The following is an 8695-nucleotide window of genomic DNA, read 5'->3' on the forward strand; positions in this document are numbered from 1 at the left end:
CGCTTTCTCCCTCTGTCCCATATCTTGCTCCCCGACTTGTCTCTTGGAGACTTTGGGCCAAATTGGCCCCACGTCTGGGCATTGTTTGACAAGTTTTCAGAGGCCTGGCTGGTGAGAACAGGGCCAGCAGGCAGTGAGAGGCCCGGGGCTGACAGGCTCCCCATCCCCTAGGGGGCGCCTGGCTGCCACACCCAGCTGACATAGAACCTTTGTCACGATGCCCGCTACCGTGGCCAGGATGCGGTGACTCTGCAGGTGACAGGGACACTGCAGGACTTGGTGTCAGCTCAGCAATATCTCACTTCCCCAAAGAAGCGGAATTCTGCAAATTGCTGCCTTTGCTCTTGAAAGGATGTCATCAGGTGGGTGTTTGGGTGTAATACACTGAAAACAGAGCAGAAACTGTGAAATATTCCCATGATATGCATGGTCCCTGCCCCAAAGCACCATGACTCAGCCTAAGGAGATCTGTAGCTTATTTTTTTGTACTGCCAGCAGATTGTGGAAGTACAGTATAAAAGCCATCCTTATGGAGAGATCTTCGTATTTTAGGCTTAGCCTAAGTGTCTCAAGTAGCTGGGGTTTTTGCTTGGGCCTAATCCATACGGTCTTATGGCTTTCCTCCTAGTCTGAAGACGAATGTGCTAGAAACTATAAAGCAAAAACATGTCCTGCAGCCTAGCCTTGCCTTGCCTGTCCTTGCCTGTCCTTGCCTTGCCTTATTTCCTTCTCATCCTCTTCTCTGTCCCATCCTCTCTCACTAAACTTCCGTCTCGCTGCATGTCTCTTCTTTCCTTTTCTCTCACTCTCCTGCTTCCTGCCTCTTCTCTTACAATTCCTCCATCACACTCCTGCAGCCCAACACTACTTTTTATTCTTCCTTCCCTTTCTCCTGCTCCCTTCGCTTTCTCCCTCTGTCCCATATCTTGCTCCCCGACTTGTCTCTTGGAGACTTTGGGCCAAATTTGCCCCACGTCTGGGCATTGTTTGACAAGTTTTCAGAGGCCTGGCTGGTGAGAGCAGGGACAGCAGGCAGTGAGAGGCCCGGGGCTGACAGGCTCCCCATCCCCTAGGGGGCGCCTGGCTGCCACACCCAGCTGACATAGAACCTTTGTCACAATGCCCGCTACCGTGGCGAGGATGCGGTGACTCTGCAGGTGACAGGGACACTGCAGGACTTGGTGTCAGCTCAGCAATATCTCACTTCCCCAAAGAAGCGGAATTCTGCAAATTGCTGCCTTTGCTCTTGAAAGGATGTCATCAGGTGGGTGTTTTGGTGTCATACACTGAAAACAGAGCAGAAACTGTGAAATATTCCCATGATATGCATGGTCCCTGCCCCAAAGCACCATGACTCAGCCTAAGGAGATCTGCAGCTTATTTTTTTGTACTGCCAGCAGATTGTGGAAGTACAGTATAAAAGCCATCCTTATGGAGAGATCTTCGTATTTTAGGCTTAGTCTAAGTGTCTCAAGTAGCTGGGGTTTTTGCTTGGGCCTAATCCATACGGTCTTATGGCTTTCCTCCTAGTCTGAAGACGAATGTGCTAGAAACTATAAAGCAAAAAAATGTCCCGCAGCCTAGCCTTGTTTTGCCTGTCCTTGCCTGTCCTTGCCTTGCCTTATTTCCTTCTCATCCTGTTCTCTGTCCCATCCTCTCTCACTAACCTTTCGTCTCGCTGCATGTCTCTTCTTTCCTTTTCTCTCACTCTCCTGCTTCCTGCCTCTTTTCTTGCAATTCCTCCATCTCACTCCTGCAGCCCAACACTACTTTTTATTCTTCCTTCCCTTTCTCCTGCTCCCTTCGCTTTCTCCCTCTGTCCCATATCTTGCTCCCCGACTTGTCTCTTGGAGACTTTGGGCCAAATTGGCCCCACGTCTGGGCATGGTTTGACAAGTTTTCAGAGGCCTGGCTGGTGAGAGCAGGGACAGCAGGCAGTGACAGGCCTGGGGCTGACAGGCTCCCCATCCCCTAGGGGTGCCTGGCTGCCACACCCAGCTGACATAGAACCTTTGTCACAATGCCCGATACTGTGGCGACGATGCGGTGACTCTGCAGGTGACAGGGACACTGCAGGACTTGGTGTCAGCTCAGCAATATCTCACTTCCCCAAAGAAGCGGAATTCTGCAAATTGCTGCCTTTGCTCTTGAAAGGATGTCATCAGGTGGGTGTTTTGGTGTCATACACTGAAAACAGAGCAGAAACTGTGAAATATTCCCATGATATGCATGGTCCCTGCCCCAAAGCACCATGACTCAGCCTAAGGAGATCTGCAGCTTATTTTTTTGTACTGCCAGCAGATTGTGGAAGTACAGTATAAAAGCCATCCTTATGGAGAGATCTTCGTATTTTAGGCTTAGTCTAAGTGTCTCAAGTAGCTGGGGTTTTTGCTTGGGCCTAATCCATACGGTCTTATGGCTTTCCTCCTAGTCTGAAGACGAATGTGCTAGAAACTATAAAGCAAAAAAATGTCCCGCAGCCTAGCCTTGTTTTGCCTGTCCTTGCCTTGCCTTATTTCCTTCTCATCCTGTTCTCTGTCCCATCCTCTCTCACTAACCTTTCGTCTCGCTGCATGTCTCTTCTTTCCTTTTCTCTCACTCTCCTGCTTCCTGCCTCTTTTCTTGCAATTCCTCCATCTCACTCCTGCAGCCCAACACTACTTTTTATTCTTCCTTCCCTTTCTCCTGCTCCCTTCGCTTTCTCCCTCTGTCCCATATCTTGCTCCCCGACTTGTCTCTTGGAGACTTTGGGCCAAATTGGCCCCACGTCTGGGCATTGTTTGACAAGTTTTCAGAGGCCTGGCTGGTGACAGCAGGGACAGCAGGCAGTGACAGGCCCGGGGCTGACAGGCTCCCCATCCCCTAGGGGGCGCCTGGCTGCCACACCCAGCTGACATAGAACCTTTGTCACGATGCCCGCTACCGTGGCGAGGATGCGGTGACTCTGCAGGTGACAGGGACACTGCAGGACTTGGTGTCAGCTCAGCAATATCTCACTTCCCCAAAGAAGCGGAATTCTGCAAATTGCTGCCTTTGCTCTTGAAAGGATGTCATCAGGTGGGTGTTTTGGTGTCATACACTGAAAACAGAGCAGAAACTGTGAAATATTCCCATGATATGCATGGTCCCTGCCCCAAAGCACCATGACTCAGGATAAGGACATCTGCAGCTTATTTTTTTGTACTGCCAGCAGATTGTGGAAGTACAGTATAAAAGCCATCCTTATGGAGAGATCTTCGTATTTTAGGCTTAGTCTAAGTGTCTCAAGTAGCTGGGGTTTTTGCTTGGGCCTAATCCATACGGTCTTATGGCTTTCCTCCTAGTCTGAATACGAATGTGCTAGAAACTATAAAGCAAAAAAATGTCCCGCAGCCTAGCCTTGTTTTGCCTGTCCTTGCCTATCCTTGCCTTGCCTTATTTCCTTCTCATCCTGTTCTCTGTCCCATCCTCTCTCACTAACCTTTCGTCTCGCTGCATGTCTCTTCTTTCCTTTTCTCTCACTCTCCTGCTTCCTGCCTCTTTTCTTGCAATTCCTCCATCTCACTCCTGCAGCCCAACACTACTTTTTATTCTTCCTTCCCTTTCTCCTGCTCCCTTCGCTTTCTCCCTCTGTCCCATATCTTGCTCCCCGACTTGTCTCTTGGAGACTTTGGGCCAAATTGGCCCCACGTCTGGGCATGGTTTGACAAGTTTTCAGAGGCCTGGCTGGTGAGAGCAGGGACAGCAGGCAGTGACAGGCCCGGGGCTGACAGGCTCCCCATCCCCTAGGGGGCGCCTGGCTGCCACACCCAGCTGACATAGAACCTTTGTCACAATGCCCGCTACCGTGGCCAGGATACGTTGACTCTGCAGGTGACAGGGACACTGCAGGACTTGGTGTCAGCTCAGCAATATCTCACTTCCCCAAAGAAGCGGAATTCTGCAAATTGCTGCCTTTGCTCTTGAAAGGATGTCATCAGGTGGGTGTTTTGGTGTCATACACTGAAAACAGAGCAGAAACTGTGAAATATTCCCATGATATGCATGGTCCCTGCCCCAAAGCACCATGACTCAGGCTAAGGACATCTGCAGCTTATTTTTTTGTACTGCCAGCAGATTGTGGAAGTACAGTATAAAAGCCATCCTTATGGAGAGATCTTCGTATTTTAGGCTTAGTCTAAGTGTCTCAAGTAGCTGGGGTTTTTGCTTGGGCCTAATCCATACGTTCTTATGGCTTTCCTCCTAGTCTGAATACGAATGTGCTAGAAACTATAAAGCAAAAATATGTCCCGCAGCCTAGCCTTGTTTTGCCTGTCCTTGCCTATCCTTGCCTTGCCTTATTTCCTTCTCATCCTGTTCTCTGTCCCATCCTCTCTCACTAACCTTTCGTCTCGCTGCATGTCTCTTCTTTCCTTTTCTCTCACTCTCCTGCTTCCTGCCTCTTTTCTTGCAATTCCTCCATCTCACTCCTGCAGCCCAACACTACTTTTTATTCTTCCTTCCCTTTCTCCTGCTCCCTTCGCTTTCTCCCTCTGTCCCATATCTTGCTCCCCGACTTGTCTCTTGGAGACTTTGGGCCAAATTGGCCCCACGTCTGGGCATGGTTTGACAAGTTTTCAGAGGCCTGGCTGGTGAGAGCAGGGACAGCAGGCAGTGACAGGCCCGGGGCTGACAGGCTCCCCATCCCCTAGGGGGCGCCTGGCTGCCACACCCAGCTGACATAGAACCTTTGTCACAATGCCCGCTACCGTCGCGAGGATGCGGTGACTCTGCAGGTGACAGGGACACTGCAGGACTTGGTGTCAGCTCAGCAATATCTCACTTCCCCAAAGAAGCGGAATTCTGCAAATTGCTGCCTTTGCTCTTGAAAGGATGTCATCAGGTGGGTGTTTTGGTGTCATACACTGAAAACAGAGCAGAAACTGTGAAATATTCCCATGATATGCATGGTCCCTGCCCCAAAGCACCATGACTCAGGCTAAGGACATCTGCAGCTTATTTTTTTGTACTGCCAGCAGATTGTGGAAGTACAGTATAAAAGCCATCCTTATGGAGAGATCTTCGTATTTTAGGCTTAGTCTAAGTGTCTCAAGTAGCTGGGGTTTTTGCTTGGGCCTAATCCGTACGGTCTTATGGCTTTCCTCCTAGTCTGAAGACGAATGTGCTAGAAACTATAAAGCAAAAAAATGTCCCGCAGCCTAGCCTTGTTTTGCCTGTCCTTGCCTGTCCTTGCCTTGCCTTATTTCCTTCTCAACCTGTTCTCTGTCCCATCCTCTCTCACTAACCTTTCGTCTCGCTGCATGTCTCTTCTTTCCTTTTCTCTCACTCTCCTGCTTCCTGCCTCTTTTCTTGCAATTCCTCCATCTCACTCCTGCAGCCCAACACTACTTTTTATTCTTCCTTCCCTTTCTCCTGCTCCCTTCGCTTTCTCCCTCTGTCCCATATCTTGCTCCCCGACTTGTCTCTTGGAGACTTTGGGCCAAATTGGCCCCACGTCTGGGCATGGTTTGACAAGTTTTCAGAGGCCTGGCTGGTGAGAGCAGGGACAGCAGGCAGTGACAGGCCTGGGGCTGACAGGCTCCCCATCCCCTACGGGTGCCTGGCTGCCACACCCAGCTGACATAGAACCTTTGTCACAATGCCCGATACTGTGGCGACGATGCGGTGACTCTGCAGGTGACAGGGACACTGCAGGACTTGGTGTCAGCTCAGCAATATCTCACTTCCCCAAAGAAGCGGAATTCTGCAAATTGCTGCCTTTGCTCTTGAAAGGATGTCATCAGGTGGGTGTTTTGGTGTCATACACTGAAAACAGAGCAGAAACTGTGAAATATTCCCATGATATGCATGGTCCCTGCCCCAAAGCACCATGACTCAGGCTAAGGACATCTGCAGCTTATTTTTTTGTACTGCCAGCAGATTGTGGAAGTACAGTATAAAAGCCATCCTTATGGAGAGATCTTCGTATTTTAGGCTTAGTCTAAGTGTCTCAAGTAGCTGGGGTTTTTGCTTGGGCCTAATCCATACGGTCTTATGGCTTTCCTCCTAGTCTGAAGACGAATGTGCTAGAAACTATAAAGCAAAAAAATGTCCCGCAGCCTAGCCTTGTTTTGCCTGTCCTTGCCTGTCCTTGCCTTGCCTTATTTCCTTCTCATCCTGTTCTCTGTCCCATCCTCTCTCACTAACCTTTCGTCTCGCTGCATGTCTCTTCTTTCCTTTTCTCTCACTCTCCTGCTTCCTGCCTCTTTTCTTGCAATTCCTCCATCTCACTCCTGCAGCCCAACACTACTTTTTATTCTTCCTTCCCTTTCTCCTGCTCCCTTCGCTTTCTCCCTCTGTCCCATATCTTGCTCCCCGACTTGTCTCTTGGAGACTTTGGGCCAAATTTGCCCCACGTCTGGGCATTGTTTGACAAGTTTTCAGAGGCCTGGCTGGTGAGAGCAGGGCCAGCAGGCAGTGAGAGGCCCGGGGCTGACAGGCTCCCCATCCCCTAGGGGGCGCCTGGCTGCCACACCCAGCTGACATAGAACCTTTGTCACGATGCCCGCTACCGTGGCCAGGATGCGGTGACTCTGCAGGTGACAGGGACACTGCAGGACTTGGTGTCAGCTCAGCAATATCTCACTTCCCCAAAGAAGCGGAATTCTGCAAATTGCTGCCTTTGCTCTTGAAAGGATGTCATCAGGTGGGTGTTTTGGTGTCATACACTGAAAACAGAGCAGAAACTGTGAAATATTCCCATGATATGCATGGTCCCTGCCCCAAAGCACCATGACTCAGCCTAAGGAGATCTGCAGCTTATTTTTTTGTACTGCCAGCAGATTGTGGAAGTACAGTATAAAAGCCATCCTTATGGAGAGATCTTCGTATTTTAGGCTTAGTCTAAGTGTCTCAAGTAGCTGGGGTTTTTGCTTGGGCCTAATCCATACGGTCTTATGGCTTTCCTCCTAGTCTGAATACGAATGTGCTAGAAACTATAAAGCAAAAAAATGTCCCGCAGCCTAGCCTTGTTTTGCCTGTCCTTGCCTATCCTTGCCTTGCCTTATTTCCTTCTCATCCTGTTCTCTGTCCCATCCTCTCTCACTAACCTTTCGTCTCGCTGCATGTCTCTTCTTTCCTTTTCTCTCACTCTCCTGCTTCCTGCCTCTTTCCTGCAATTCCTCCATCTCACTCCTGCAGCCCAACACTACTTTTTATTCTTCCTTCCCTTTCTCCTGTTCCCTTCGCTTTCTCCCTCTGTCCCATATCTTGCTCCCCGACTTGTCTCTTGGAGACTTTGGGCCAAATTGGCCCCACGTCTGGGCATGGTTTGACAAGTTTTCAGAGGCCTGGCTGGTGAGAGCAGGGACAGCAGGCAGTGAGAGGCCCGGGGCTGACAGGCTCCCCATCCCCTAGGGGGCGCCTGGCTGCCACACCCAGCTGACATAGAACCTTTGTCACAATGCCCGCTACCGTGGTGACGATGCGGTGACTCTGCAGGTGACAGGGACACTGCAGGACTTGGTGTCAGCTCAGCAATATCTCACTTCCCCAAAGAAGCGGAATTCTGCAAATTGCTGCCTTTGCTCTTGAAAGGATGTCATCAGGTGGGTGTTTGGGTGTAATACACTGAAAACAGAGCAGAAACTGTGAAATATTCCCATGATATGCATGGTCCCTGCCCCAAAGCACCATGACTCAGCCTAAGGAGATCTGTAGCTTATTTTTTTGTACTGCCAGCAGATTGTGGAAGTACAGTATAAAAGCCATCCTTATGGAGAGATCTTCGTATTTTAGGCTTAGCCTAAGTGTCTCAAGTAGCTGGGGTTTTTGCTTGGGCCTAATCCATACGGTCTTATGGCTTTCCTCCTAGTCTGAAGACGAATGTGCTAGAAACTATAAAGCAAAAACATGTCCTGCAGCCTAGCCTTGCCTTGCCTGTCCTTGCCTGTCCTTGCCTTGCCTTATTTCCTTCTCATCCTCTTCTCTGTCCCATCCTCTCTCACTAAACTTCCGTCTCGCTGCATGTCTCTTCTTTCCTTTTCTCTCACTCTCCTGCTTCCTGCCTCTTCTCTTACAATTCCTCCATCACACTCCTGCAGCCCAACACTACTTTTTATTCTTCCTTCCCTTTCTCCTGCTCCCTTCGCTTTCTCCCTCTGTCCCATATCTTGCTCCCCGACTTGTCTCTTGGAGACTTTGGGCCAAATTTGCCCCACGTCTGGGCATTGTTTGACAAGTTTTCAGAGGCCTGGCTGGTGAGAGCAGGGACAGCAGGCAGTGAGAGGCCCGGGGCTGACAGGCTCCCCATCCCCTAGGGGGCGCCTGGCTGCCACACCCAGCTGACATAGAACCTTTGTCACAATGCCCGCTACCGTGGCGAGGATGCGGTGACTCTGCAGGTGACAGGGACACTGCAGGACTTGGTGTCAGCTCAGCAATATCTCACTTCCCCAAAGAAGCGGAATTCTGCAAATTGCTGCCTTTGCTCTTGAAAGGATGTCATCAGGTGGGTGTTTTGGTGTCATACACTGAAAACAGAGCAGAAACTGTGAAATATTCCCATGATATGCATGGTCCCTGCCCCAAAGCACCATGACTCAGCCTAAGGAGATCTGCAGCTTATTTTTTTGTACTGCCAGCAGATTGTGGAAGTACAGTATAAAAGCCATCCTTATGGAGAGATCTTCGTATTTTAGGCTTAGTCTAAGTGTCTCAAGTAGCTGGGGTTTTTGCT

This window comes from Columba livia, unplaced genomic scaffold (assembly GCF_036013475.1).
Source record: "Columba livia isolate bColLiv1 breed racing homer unplaced genomic scaffold, bColLiv1.pat.W.v2 Scaffold_107, whole genome shotgun sequence".
NCBI lineage: Eukaryota > Metazoa > Chordata > Aves > Columbiformes > Columbidae > Columba > Columba livia.